Below are 15,162 nucleotides of genomic sequence, written 5' to 3'. Positions count from 1 at the left end.
TGCCTGATGGGTACAATTTAATGCTTTTATGTCATAAAACTCCTTGCATTGAATTTCTTACAGCATAACAGCAGTGTGCCATATCCTGTTTTTTACAGGAAACCTTAAACATAGACATGAATTTTTGTTTCCAATCACACTGAAAATGAGTGAAGATCATTAGCCCTGTAGGCACTTTAACATGATCACACCCTCATCCACCCAAAATCCCCACTGAAACTCCATTCTTCTACTTACCTACCAAGCTTTCTGTTTCTATCCTAATTTTGTCTAAAATTTACCCCTTCCTTGGATGTGTAGATATAAAAATTGAGCACTGGATATAGCATTTGGATTTGAGTCTATACGTGCACTATCAAACCTGAAAGCAGAGCAATGCAACTGCCCTCAGCAGTTACAGAGTCAGCAATTCCAGCACGGCTTGTGCAGTGAATAGAGCTCTAAATCCAGATGCTAGTTTACAGATAGTCTTTCACTTCAACTGCAGTAAACTTCTCATTTTTAGGCTACCCAAAAGCCACAGAAATTAATCCTCTTTGCAATATGCCTCTGCTAAACTGAAACCTGGTTAAACACATGCTTGAAGAAGCCACCTGAATTTTTCTGTATTTACCACACATTTAAAAGTCATATTTATAAGTGACAGAGCAAAACAAAACCAAACCAAAACAAAAATAGGTTCTCTGCTGAGAATTTATGTGGTAAGCTTTGCCCCAGAGTGTGTTTTTATAGCCTGATTATAAACCCCTGGAAACAGAAGGGTATATAATGGAAACACTGACAGATCCTTACCTAGAATATTGCAAATGAGCACGCCATAAAAATGGCTAATTACAGATATTGTAAAACTCAGCTTAGCTCTCAGGCTCAGCTGCTGGGCTGGAGGGGGGAGATGCAGACAGTGATAACAGAGGGCTCAACCTCTGCTCATGTTGGCTTTGCTTACATACAGACAGGGAGCTTCTAGTTTTGACCCTTCATTAATGGCCACAACCACAACAGGAAACACTTTTTATAATGTTGCGAGCTTAATGGCAAGAAGAGTGTTTGCAGGTTACCTGGCCTACAAAAAAACCTGCCCTTGTTCACTGCCTGCAACAAATCTCTGGCGTACGTACACCCATAAAGTCCCGAGCAAGTTCCAGCTTAGTAGACTTGAGGCTTGAGGATGTGTTAGACCATATACCAAAACCCCAGATTCCTCTAAGTGGCTTTGTCTGGTTTGTGAAGGAGGAAGGGAGAGCTGCACAGAGGGACAAGGGGAGGAGCTGAGAGCTGCCTGGATGGACTCTGTCCACACGAGGACACACAGGAATTAGAATTAGGTGGTTATTGCACTGGGACTGGCCCCACTGGAAAAAAGGCCAAAAATAGATGGAGACTTGATGACACCAAGCACCCATGCATAAGCTGGGTAAAGTTAATTTGGTTTACACATTTGGAGAAATGTAGTTACTGTAAACAGTAGTTTCTGCATGATTGCAGGGATGGTGGACATGGTCTGCATGTCATGGAAAGGGTCTGCACAACTATTGCCTGCTAAATTGGGAAACTGCTCAGGGCCAGACCCTGCCATTCCAGTGTGGTCCCCTGGGTGCTGCTCCCTTGCGATGTCCCCTGGGAGCTGCTCCTTTGCAGGTGTTGAGGAAGGGCCTTGCATCCCTTCCACCCGTGCTGGAGAAGCTAATGTCAGCTGGCAACGTAGCAGTCAGCAGGCTCTGGGCTTAGGGGAGGTCTCAGAGAAAGACAACCTCCAGCATTCTCATTTCTCACTGTCCTCCTCACCCCTGGTGGGGACCCGCCCCCCATGGAAGTGATGGTATCTCCATCGCCCTCCGAGCCTGGGTACATCACCTGTATGCTGGGCGCTGCTTTCAGTGCCTGGCTGGACACAGACCCCTGCACGCTGTCCCTCCAACGCTTACAGAAACCCTATCCCCAAGGTCACAGCGAGCTGATCTGTCTGAGGAACTGGCAGCTGTATCCACTAGGAAACCTAAGTGGAGCCGGTCAACTTTACAAGAGATGGCTGAATTGTTCTTACGCCGTAGGGGCCCACCATTACAATAAAGGCCTCAGCAACAACAAGGGGACAGACCCTGGCCATGGACACCCCGAAGGCCTAAAGATAAAGGGTTGGATTACACAAAGCAGCCTCTCATTATCCACTCCTTGATACTGGTTGGTAACTTTGTTTTTTAAGGAATCCCTTAATTAGGTTTTACAGTGCATAGGTTAGGCATTTTCCAGCAAGAGCTTTATTGTAATGGGTTGCACATGTTCTCATACTGTACACCAAAATGAAACTTAGCTACAGGGCATTTCCTTCCGTTGCTCTTGCTGGGGAGCAGCTTTAACCTCTTTGCAGACACAAAGCCATATTTCACTCCTGAGAGGCTGAGGCAGTTCCCCACTCCCAATCACTTGGGTCATTTCAACCCTTAACTGTGCAGCGAACTCGCAAATGTGCTGTAGGGGCCAATCCTGAGGGGGTAGGGGAGAGGTGAGACAGAGATGGAAAAGACCCAGGAGGATAAAACCCAGCAGGGCCTGACTGCCGGCAAAGCCCAGGATTCTCCCAAGGAGGAGCTCACAGTCCTCTGCTGGGCAGCGCATAGCTGGCGGCCCCATCGCTGACCATTGCTAGACTGCTAGGAGAATCATCTGGGGAACCTCCTCCAACGCCAGCAGGGCTGTATTTCTGTGTCACATTTCAATGCACCAAAGTCAGGACTGGTTTGGAAAAAGAGAAGAAAAAAGCAGTTTCGCAGGAATGAAGACATGATTCATAGGTAAAAGAGAAAAAACAGATTGGGGTGGCCAGATATTTGGATAGGATTTGTCTGCAGTCACTGGCTATGGTAAGATATTGTCCTGAGCCGGGACTCTGGAGATGGTAGCAACCAGAGCTACTTCTTGGACTGTAGGTTTTTTGAGCTGGAGATCGCTGTGAGACTAAAGAAATGAAAACTGTATTGGGGAGTATGAATGCTGCTAGGTCACAGAAGTTACTCACCAATTCCTCTCTATTCAGCCCACCAAGCTGATGATGCTGCATGACCATCAGAAAAAAATCTCCAGCTATGACTTAAGTGTGCAGAATTTACCCCAGATTTTGTTATCTAGCTCAAAACTTGGAAACTTATAACCATCTTCCAGTACAAAAACAGTGATATCGTAGGGGACTTCCATGTGGCAGATTCAGATCAGACAGAGACAGCTCAGCACACAGCATGTAGGGAAGTGGTGGGATGCCTTGCTACAGGATGTTGTAGGAAAAAATAAGTTTACATGGGTTCAAAGGGCAAGTGGACAAATTCTTGGAAGAAAAAATCCTTCAAGGTATCTTAAATACCTAACTCACCACACTGTGTTTGGTTTTCCTACAAACCCGTCCCAGTGTTTGGATACCAGAGCTACAGAACTAGTTTCTCTGGCAGATCCTCTGAGAAGAGGCTGACAACCTGCGCAGCTCAGCGCATGTCTGCCCTGCCTGATGAGTGTGGGCAGGAAAGCCTAATTAGGCAGGTCTCAGAAACTTCAACCTGCAGCAGAGGACTCTGCTTATCCGCCTAGCAGCTCGAGCAGTCAACACAGCCAAAATACGCATTACCTTTAAAGCTGCTGTTGAGGGATTAAACCTCAGTCCCACAAACAGTCAGGCATGTGACAGCTCTGTGCACACCAGGAGCCTGGCTGAAATGACATCTGCGTGTTTCGAGGAATAGGAATTTGCAGCTGGGTTTTCTGTGGTACCCGCTCCTGTTTGCACTTGGACCTTTGAAAATCAGGCTATTAGTATGCTCACATTGAAGAAGGGAATTTATGTTGTCTTTATGCTTTAAGCCTGAATTTGTCCTGAGGGAACAGTAGCAGAAAAAACAGCCATTTATTTTTAATAGACACCAGTGTAGTTACTTAGGTCTGGTGAGCTTAAAGGATTGAGAGGTGAATGATATCATCAAGGAAGTAATTTCTTTCTTTACTCTTTTTCATTCATCTAAGAAAAAAAAATCCCGCACAGAAGTACAAGAACCATGATACAGTTTGTAAATGCTTCCCCTCAGGACTGCAGACTTCATTTATCTTGCCTGCTGTACCTTCCCCAAGGCACAAACTTCCCTTTTTGTGCTGTCCTGGGGACAGGCACCTTCTGTCCACCCTCTGCTTTCAGCACACTCATCAAGAAATGAACCAGGTGATGGCAGAGGTCCCTGCAAACCCCCACATTACCGTCTCCCAAAAAGACGGAGAAGCCCCTCTCAGCACAGGAGAAGTCAGAATTTATCTGCAGCAACAGCCCCCCGGCCCTGGCCGGCAGCAGGGAGTGGGGCCCCCCACCCTAGGACACCTTGGGGTCACCGCAGGCCAGCCAGAGCACCTCGACTTGGCTGTGACCTTGCGGGAGCCCTTGCAAATCACATCTGGAATGTGTTTCAGCTTCAAGAGCAATAAATGAAAACACTGAACACAACAGGGTCGAGGCAACGTTGTTTGAAAGAAAAGGTAATGCTTTGACCCTTATTTGGCCCGTGACATGTCTGGTTATTCTGCCAAGAACTGGGGAAGTGTGGCTTGGGATGGGTAAAGGATAATAATCTATTTTGTGATAAAATAATACAATTCATTTCAAGCTTCAGTGGCACCCAAGAATGGGAAATGTGACCTCCCCACACTCCAAGCCACTCCTTTTCTTTTGTCTCCAGATATCCAACAAGTAAATGAGAGCTCCAGTGGATTCACACAGAAACAATCAAGATCAGACAAGTTCATGCCATTTTTCAAGCAGTTTGGCAAATCCCGAATTGAGAAAAAATAGAAAAAGACTAGTTTAATTTATAAACTATCAACAAAGTTGAAATCCAACTTATAGTGACAGCACCAACATAAAAATGACACATGCCCTCTCTGCCATTTTTCTTTTACTTTTCACCATCAAAGCCATGGTCGTGATTTCAGCACCCTGCTCCCTAAAACAAGAGGGGTCCCTTTGGCAGGATGCGGTAGGGCTGCAGGTACCCCCATACCTCCCTCTCCTTGGCTGCCCATAGCAGTATGCAGCTCAAGCAATGCCCCGCTCCCCTTGCTCAGCGTGTCTGGGTCTGTGGCCACCTGCAAGAACTATTGCCTGGACCCCAAAGAAAAGTGCAGCAAGTGCTCACAACATTCCTCTGAGGATAGCCATAATCAGAAGGTATTCTCCCTTTCCTGATGTGGCAAAATCCACTTTTTCCTTAGCAAAGCATTTGCTTGCAGATGAAGTGAACAGCATCCTTCTAGATGAGGCCAACGCTTGTTTTATTTTTCAAATACAACTGGAGTAAAGCCTCTTTCTTGAACCTGAAAAGCTCAGGTCTAGATTTGGAAGTTTGCGGTTGCCCAGCTGATGCCACTTATATTTCCATTTATATTTCATTGCCAGAACTGACAGACAATCTCGTCTATCAGGTCCATTAATTTATTGCTTGAGTGAATAGTTTTCCACTTAGAAAAGCAATAGCTCCACGTTGTGACTTCTCCGACAACAGGGCTCATTTCAGAGCTATCTGCCTTCTTATGCCCTAGCTAGCTCCACTCTGTGGGTTTCTGCTGTGTCTCTTTGGGCTCTTCTTGGAGGCCTCACCCCACCTCACATCAGGGAAAATATGGGGAATTCAAGCCAGGGACCTTCCATCAGAATGATGGGGGGAGGTTAACTCAGAATATATTACTGCTGTGGCTGAGAGCGCTGTCTCTCAGAGAGCTGAAGGGAGCAGAAGACAGTGATGGGCATAACAGGCTGGACTGTGGTGCTGGAGCCATCATAGCATGGCACCATCTGGCTGCAGGGCAGAGTCCCTGTCACTGCTTTTCACAGACTACAGCTGCAGAAGGCTGCCAAGAAAGCGATGCCCCAGCACTTAAGCTTTTGGATCGCCATGCTGTAGTCCCCTCATAGCCATGGATTTCCACAGTACCATTCCCACCGTGTAGCCCTCCTCACTCCACGTCTGCTGGAATAGCTGTGTTGCAGTGTTGTGTCTGTTTCATTATTTTATAAAAGGATTTTATGTCTTCCCCTTCGAGCCTGGTTTGTTACTACATGTAGGGATGGGAGGGAGAAGAAAAATGACTTGACAGAGGCTGCAGAGTGAACACAGCACACCACAAGCAACCAGCTCCCTGTTTTCATTGCAGCAGTTTCAGGCAGTATCTCACTGGCTTTTTGTGCCTGAGTTTTAAATTAAAAAAGCAAAAAAAGCCTGACCACCCTCTTGCTGAATAACTGGCTTACAGAAAGCTGTCGCTTTTTCTCCGAAAGGATTGAGAAACAGGGGCCTTCAATAGCTTCTTTGTGCAATTTTATTTTGCAGCTTCCAGCCTAAGACAGCATTTCCTGACCTGTGAGGATATGCTGCCCTCTTCCAGTCTGGGACACTGCAGCTCAGCAATGCCATGGAGACACATCTCCATGGATCTGCAGGATTAACCCAAAGAATCAGTAATCCTCCACTTCCACAGGTCTAGTTTCTGTTAGCAGTTAGGTAATGGGCTAGGCAGAATTCATTAAAAGCATAAGGGACTAGGATCATGTTCAGGCAGGCTCTTCCTGACCTTACCCCCCCCATCTGCCCTCCCTCCTGCCCAGTTTGCAATGCTGAGCCCTTCCACCACCACACACTAGCCCCCAACACCTCTCCTCACCTTCCCCATCATTCAGGAAAGAGACCTCCTTCCACACCTAAAGAATCCTATAAAGAACAAGAAAATCCTCAAATATCTTTTACTGAAATGTTATCATCTGGGAGCCTCTGCCAGGAATTTTAGTGCTTTGGGTCAGACAACAGAAATGAGTGAGCAGGAGAGAGCACCAGCAGCCCGCCTTAGCCAGTGAAGAGCTGCAAGCCTTTTTCTCCCCTTTGTGCGAGGGGGACAGATGAGGACTTTCCAGTCCCAAGTGGGACTCCACGTTGTCACACCTGCTGCTCTCACAGGTGCCTGTGTGCCGGGAGATCCCCTCCAGCAACTCCCCTGTTACTGCTCTTATCAGCTGCTGAAGATTAGGGGTACCTTGGAATAGAAAGGGAAGGGGAGAATTGCATTTCAAAGAAAGTGCTTGAAAGAAATCTTTGAAGGACTCTATTCAAAGGTTCATCACTTGATATAACCATTTTAAAAAGATATAAATTCCTGTTTGGATTTGGGATTGGCTCTCACCCCAGCAGGACAGAAAAGATGCCTTCTTTGTATGAACACAGTCCCAGCACAACACAGGAGATGAGATCTATCTGATGATAACATCTTACATTACTTTCAACCTAAAAAAATCCAAAGGTAATATATTAAGGTAAGACCTACTCTCACATATGCATGAATAACTTCCGTAAAAAGACGTGAACTTGTGCCCATAAGCTTTTAGGTAGTATAAAAAGAGGTAAATGTTTGCAGGGCTGGCTGTATATCAGATATCCTAGTGAAAAACCACAGTCAACATTTACATCACTTACTGCTGAAATGTTTCCACCCCAGGATTAAAACATGGTAGTCACTTCCCAGCTAGCACAGCAACTAAATCAGATAGCCATGCTGAACTGAAGCCCAAACACGGGCCAACCTTGGGCACAGCTTATCTTTTTGCTGATCTCTGATGAGGTTCAGTCCTCCCCACTCACCCCAAGTATGCACCTTTCTGGCAGTATCATTGCTACATGAGAGTCACTAGGCCTGACAGCACCTAGACGCATTTGGGCTGGCAAATTGCTATTAATGGGTCAAATCAGCTCACAAGCACAAAAATACCCTGTCTGTCTAATTTCCTGATACACTGTTTCCTGGTGGATTTTTTCTTATGTTTGGAATTTTATTTCTTTTGGAAAAAATATTTTATTTCTAGATATACTGAGGAAATAGCTGATCTTATCTACTCTATTATAGGTGACTTTTTAAAAATAGTATCTTAAATGATGCATAGCCCTCCATTTACGCAAGCCTTGGTTCAGCTAAGACCTTAGCCCCTCTATAGCATGAAGAGTGTGTTTAATGGGATTCAGCAGGATGTGTTTTTAAGGATATACTCAACCCATTTGCTGACAGAGGGCCAGGGCTCTTACCACTGCCACTTTCAGCCCCTTCTTCCTTATTTGCATCATGACTCCAGCTTGGCCGTAACTGAACCTGCACAGGGAGACCTTCCTTCATCCTTTCACTTTCCACAGCAGCAGCACTCATCCTGGCTGTGACCTTTGCCTGTTCCTGCAATTCCTGTAGGCAAGCATAGGGGTGCCCCAAGGATGGCGGGCAGTGGTCCTGGGGGGAGGAGAAGGTCTGCCTATGCTCCCCAGCACAAAGATGGGTCTGAGGTGCCTGCTTCAACCTCCAAAGCCAGCCATACAAGCACACCCAGTGCCCAAAAGCTGGTGGAAAATTTGCGTTCAGGTGCTGGGCCATGGTGGCAGCACCGAGCAAGGGGTGCAGACTGCCTGAGCAGGGGCCCAGCAGCCGGCTGCAGTGGGGAGGAGCGGACAGTCAGTGGTTCAGCCTCTCCCCTGCAGCATCAGCATCTCGCAGGGCTGCACAACTGGAGAACCGGGCAGAAAGCCAGGAAATCTTGAGTTATATTCCTGATGCTGCCATTAATTTCTTATATGGCCTTGGGCAACTTGTATCACCTGCCAGTTTGGGTTTTTCCTTAGATAAAGTAGGGAAAATAGTTAACATCATGGATTTATAGAGCTTAAAGCTCTACAAAGAAGAGTCTGGTCTGGCTTCTCTATATCAAAAAACCTTTAATTTCACTCAGTTGTGCCTGAATCGAGGCCAATTGCTTATGTTTGACCAATATATATCTCTCCATCTCTTACAGAAGAACAACTTATCTTCATCTGAAACATCAAGAGATGGAGAAAAGCCAGCACTTCCCTTGGTATTTTCCCCACTGTGATTAATTCCCATCCCTATTGAGCATTCAATTTTCATTTCCCATTCGAATTTTTTGGGATTCTTCTTTCAGCCACTACTGCTAACAATGCTTTTTTCTGCTAAATGAAAGTGTTTGCATGATTCGATATTTCTTCCCATGGCTTATCCACACTCATTGGTGGGCTAAGGGCAATAATGGCAAAGATAATTAAAATCTGCCCAGCGCTTTGAAATATTAAGCTCATCTCTAAGGCCCATTATCCTGCTCAGTGTCAGAGGTACCACTGACAAGTACTTGACTTCAGCCTTTCAGGCAGCACGCAGCTGCCAGAGAAAACCAAGAGTGGAAAAGTACTATCCCTTCAGAAAAACAGATGTTGCAGCTTCAATTTGTCTTCTGCCAAGACAAAGGAGATGCACTAAATTGATCTTTTGTAAAGGATTTTGTTTTGCTTCCAAGATTAATATCACAACAAACGGGAGGCACCATACCTCAGGGTGCAATGCTATATTGCAGAACTGAGCCTAAATACCCATGCTGAGCATAATTTAGTTAGTCTGAAACTATGTCTGCGGAGGGGGAGATAAACTTTTTCCATCCAGTAGCACATTATCTAAATAATCTCTCTATCTCAGTATACAAAGGCTGACCACTCAACTTCAAAGCCAGGCAATAGATTCTAAGCTTGATGCTGCTTACCATGGAGTGCCAGTGGTGGTCCTCAGAGCCCTCGCTGGTGGCCTTCATAGGGCTGCTTGGTCACACAAAAGGAACAGAGGAATGAAAGGATGGGAATGACGACCTGGGCCGTCCTGTGAGATGGCTGGAGGGCTCTGACTGCAGCCAACCATTTCCACTGGCCAGAAAACCTCATTTCCAGTCATGCAGCTGGGTAAAGGACATCCAACCAGGGCTCCAGCTTATGGGAAAAGTGACTTCTTGACACCTTTCACAGAAAGGACACTGTCTTTATTCACAGACCAGAAACACTGCAGTTTATACGCTGGCTCTTCACCCTAGGATCATGTCTCCTGGCCACCATTAATGGCATCCTCCTGCGGTACTTTTTGCCCCTTACACAAAGTGACAGCCCCTTTCCCAAACACACCCGTCCCACACGTGGCTACTCTTCCCCTGCTCACATGAACCATTACATGTCTTCACCAGCCACTACTGCGTTTCTCTTCAGCAGTATTTGCACTTCAGAAAAAGGACTAAAGATCCCTACTTGTACAACCTGCATATAATTTAAACACATTGATTCAACAACACTCCTTAGAACAACTATTTGGTTCTGATTTTTACATGGCATATCCAATTAACAGATTGAAACAAGCACAATCATAGGGTTATGGTATTCTCTTTCCACGCTTCTTCATCCACCTGAATAACAGTGAATAAATTCCATGTACTTCTTTCACCAATGTCCAAATCTCTATGCTATGGCAATTTGTGAACAAGGTCTATACACACACACACACACACAGAGGTATAATGGATCGACAACAATGACTGGACAACGCAGAGCTTTTAGGAGTGCTTTTTTCTCTGCGCTGTCGGAAATCTTTTACAACGGTGGAAAACACATATAATGTACTACCTCAAGGCAACAGCAATTCTCACTGGTGCATGGAAGCACTCCTGAAGCAAGCTGACCCCTTTTCTGCTAGGGCTAGTCTACACAAGGAAACTTTGCTAGCTTAATTATGTCAGCTAGGAGTGTGAAAAAACAAATACGTCATCCCTACAAGAGAGAGAGCTACGCCAACAAAAAGCCCTGGTGTGGATGCAGTGCTACAAAAGGAGGGATTTTTTTTTCTTTCCCGTATAGCTGATTTTGTTTGGGTAGCTCTGATAAACTACACCAGCAAAAGAAACCTCTTGGCTCAAAATACTGTGTTTCCAGCATAGGTTGCCAGTCCGGTGATATCTGTGTGTCAGCACATTCCTCCTGCTGGAGAGGGGAGTCCTAATGCTGAATTCTCTGAAGTCTTTACCTGGGATAGAGGAAGGCTAAAAGAAGGATCAGACTGTTCAATATCTAAAAGGACATCAAGACACAGTGCGGTGAGGGGGACAGTTCTGGCTGCTCTGAGCCAGAGGCTGGCCCATCAGACAGCACATTCCTGCCTGACACACGCCCTCTCAGCTGCAAAGTGAGTTTCTTGTCAGAGAAAATGCGCAGCTGGAGGGTTGCTCCATGATAACATGCAGCCATTCCTGGGCTTCTGGCATGGCCCACTGCCCACATCAATGGCAAGTTTCTGCTTCATGTGGCGACTTACAGTTGGACTCCAAGGGTTTTGGTCCTGCCTGTTGTGGGCACAGCGGGTTGTGAGATGGCTACCCAAGGTCATAGCTCCATCATGCTCTGGGGTTGTGATGGCAGAAAGTTTCTTTTAACCCAGCAGCAAAACAGCATCTCTCTGATTTTCCATGTAGGCTGCAAATGCCCAAGGTCCACTGGACATACTCAGGCTGTGCAATCCACTTTTCCTTCTCATTGCTACCGGGTCTAATATTCCCTCTGTACTCTCACAGGCTGGCTTCCACTTGCCATAATCATGCAGCTGACTGCAACACAGCCAGAGCCACTGCCAGAGCTACCTTATGGGGAGGGTTAATCTGAAAGACCCCATGCCAGGTATATACTACTACTCACTGCAAATGAGCACCTGTTGGGGCAAGATGCATTCCTCTGCCCTGCCCTTTTCTGCAGCCTTGTGTAAGTAACCTGTAAGTATCCTCAATTAGGATGGTCTGAGACCGTCTTCATCCTTCCCGCCCTGGCCACTGCACTCCTCTCCAACACAACGAGCAATTTCAGTGCTCTGTTTAATAGGGCTTCAAGGCTGTGGCAAGGGCCTCTTCCTTTGCATCCTCTGGAGCAGCAAGTCCCACCTTTTCCTTCTTGCAGAGCTGCATTGGCTCATTGCCCTCATTAATCCTGGGGCGGGGGGGGATGTTTGTTGGGCTTTTCTTCCTTAATCAATCCACAGAAACTAGCTTGCATGAGGCTTTGTGTTTCTGTGGAATGAATTCCACAAGCAAGGTGTAAAAGTAATTAAGGCGCCAGGCTTCAGCTTTCTGACATTGCAATCAATGAGCTGTCCCCAGGCAGCCACCCGCACAATGAAAGTGCAGCAAGGACGAGGGAGGCGAGGGGGGAATCTAAAATCCGCAGCTTTTAGAAAGCCACATCATTTCTCGGTCCAGCTCTCTGGGGGCCAACAGATAAACAGCACTGCCCCAAGGAATTTCCTTCCTCCGAAGGTGGGAACTGGCCGAGAGCGGCCACAGCCTCCCATCCTCCGATGACATCAGCTTCCTCGGGCGTGGGGCGAGGGTACTTCAAAGGAGGAGTTAGGGGAAAAAGCCCTCCTGTGAGAACGACGAAGGTCTGCTTTCTGGCCTGAAGGCCATGTGGCAGAGCCCCGTTGTCAGCAGTTCACCCCAGCATGCCCCAGAAAGACAATAAAAACGGGAAGGAAAGCATTAGCACAGCAGAGACAGCCACGCAAAAGCAGCCGCAGGGCTCTGACCAGCGAGAAGCTGCCGTTCCAGTTCCTCCAGCCAAATGGTCCCAACGCAGCCCCATCTCTGCCGACACCTGAGCTAACCTGCGGACCTGCCCTGCCAGAAGGTCACCAGTTTCCTGGGGCTCGTGCCCCTGGGTTGAGCTCACTGTGAACTTTTGGATGCCAAATCCAGGTTAACCTTCAGTGCAGTCTCTAATGATGCTACACACACTTCCTTCTCCCTACAGCTTTATCTACCCTTAGATCTTGAAGAACTGTAATATCTTTTCAGTCCCCAGCCCTCTCCTAAGTTTTATGGAAATTTGGCCAAGAACTTCCTGGGGGAAGGGGAAAGAGAAGGGACTGGCAGGCAGACATGGTGACACTGTGTTCACATAAGCTTCATTTCCTTAGGAAACCAGGCTAAAAATAATAGTCAAAAATGTTGGGCAATTGCCTTCAACTCAACATCTCTCTCTAGACAGGAAGAAAGGAAGGAATTAGCAGACTGTAGGTTATATTTCAAGGTTTGTCTACATGATTTGAAGCATAGAAATTAGAAATGAAATTAAGAAGATATATTAGGTCATCTTGCCCCTCCCGGGGGGAACAAACCTACAGCTGTTTCCCTTAGCATATTTTTTAGTGAAGTGTGCAGCCCGGTTTCAAATGATCCAAATGATGGAGCTTCCATCAGTTTTCAACAGGGACCCATTCCTTTGCTTTCATATCTTTCCTTTTCTTTTTTTTTTAAAAACAGTTTCAACTTTTTTATCCATTGACCATGTTTCATCTCATTATTTCTAGCACACCTCTTAATTGTTTTATAAACTCACTAGAGTAGAAAGGTAAATAGAAGTGTCTATGCATGCCACCTACATACTTCAAATAGCATCACAGGGTTCACTTCATGCTTTTGGCTGACTGAGAGGCTTTTATTCAATATGGCTTAATGTTTTCAACTGTGTTTTTCCTGAAAAAAAAAATTGCTTTGATTAATAAATTCCAGGGGTTTTTTCAGTCTGAGTTTTTTTGGACTTCCCACCCACCCTGGCCCCATTTCAGCTTGAAGCTGAAGGGCCCAACCCGCTCAAAATATCTTCTAGAGGGCTTTCGCAGTCCCCTTGACTTTTCTACTTTAGTTTTCTGTTACATAACTAAAAACTACTGAAAGGGAGGGGTTACTTTAATATGACATTATTCCAAGAAAATAGTTCTCCTTTCTTAACCCCACAGCTTCTTCTATCATACAGTAGACTGCTGCTTTTCAGCAGAGCGGGCCCTACAGATCTCATGACATTTATTTCATGCTGTACACACAAGTCCTCAAGCGGAGAGGGTCGCGCTCTGTGTGTAGGCTGTCAGTGCTTTCTGGAAACATTAGGGCAAGTCATGTTTCCCAGGGAGCAACTTTGCCCCAGCCCTGATTATTAACCACTGAGATTGAGGCAGAGAAGAAGCCACTTTGCTGCTTGCAACAGCCTCCTCCAAAACAAACCACAGCGCAGTGTGCCCAAGACGGCATTTCTCCCCAACACTGCCCGTAGCTCGCATGGTCAGAAGAAACCCAGCGATGGTCCGACAGCACCATCTGCTGCCCCCCACCCCTGCCAGACAGAGCAGGCAGGAGGCAAAATCCCACCCACAGCAGGCTGGGCAATGCCAAAGGCCCAAAGGGAATTAGGACCTACCTAGGGGGCTTAGGATGTGGATAAACCACTCGTCTGGCTGCAGGACAGCAAGTTAAATTAACTTCTTCTATCCAAGCTATGTGTTTGGAGCAGGTCTGAATTTGACAGCAAAAATCCAGCCACTGACCCAGCACAAGACTGAGGAGGTACTCAAGGATGAATTAGTGGTGTCATATAAACTTGACAGAGAAATATATTTCTTTTTGCTACTTTGCAGCTATATAACATGAAAAAACACTGTGAGGTATAATCAGCTTCAGCTCCTCCACCCTAAGCACAAACACACAGAGGCTTTGACCAAAACCCCCATCTTTAACATGCCTGTTCCACATTCAGAAGCAGAAGACATGAAGATGTGCGAGTAGACACAGTTTTCTTGGCCACACTGCACTTGTCAGGAGCCAGTTTCAGAGAATTTTATGAAAACAAGATTCCCCATCTCAAAATGGTCCAACTCAGAAGAGGGGCTGGTTTCTGGTATTCTCACACCACCCTGATGGATAGCAGCACATCCATGGCTGCCAGCAAACAGAGAAAGGAAATGTGCACGTATTTGGATTCATCCCTCAGCAACTCCTGGACTCCTCCTGCACCTTGCAACCTCACAAGAAGCACCACGGCACGGGTATTTCTGTGTCTGATCCCCTGCTTACAAATGCCCCCGTAACTGGGAACTGCTGGGAAGACAGAGGAAGGCTGGCTCTGTAGGTGGGATGGAGACACACATTGGGAATACTTCCCAGAGCGTTTATGGGTCTTGAGGCTGCCACAACCCTGCAGTGCAGAAATCCCACGGGTCCACATCCATTCTCCGTACAGGCATCTGACTCACAACTAACTCCACTCTTGTCCTGAGCCTCCTGCTTTACCGAGCCTGGTGCCACACATTTTCCACAAAACCAAGAAGTAGACTCAAGGCCATATTAGGCGTAGTTAGAGGATACTAAATGGAGGTTCCAAGAAGTCTGAGCCCTTTCCTGAGCACTGACGGCTGCATCTGAGTCAGCCTCACTCTCTGCTGTTCCCTGCTGAGTCACTTTATCCCAAAGCGTTA

Source organism: Gavia stellata, chromosome 10, assembly GCF_030936135.1.
Source record: "Gavia stellata isolate bGavSte3 chromosome 10, bGavSte3.hap2, whole genome shotgun sequence".
Classification (NCBI taxonomy): Eukaryota; Metazoa; Chordata; class Aves; order Gaviiformes; family Gaviidae; genus Gavia; species Gavia stellata.
This window is presented reverse-complemented; position numbering follows the sequence as displayed.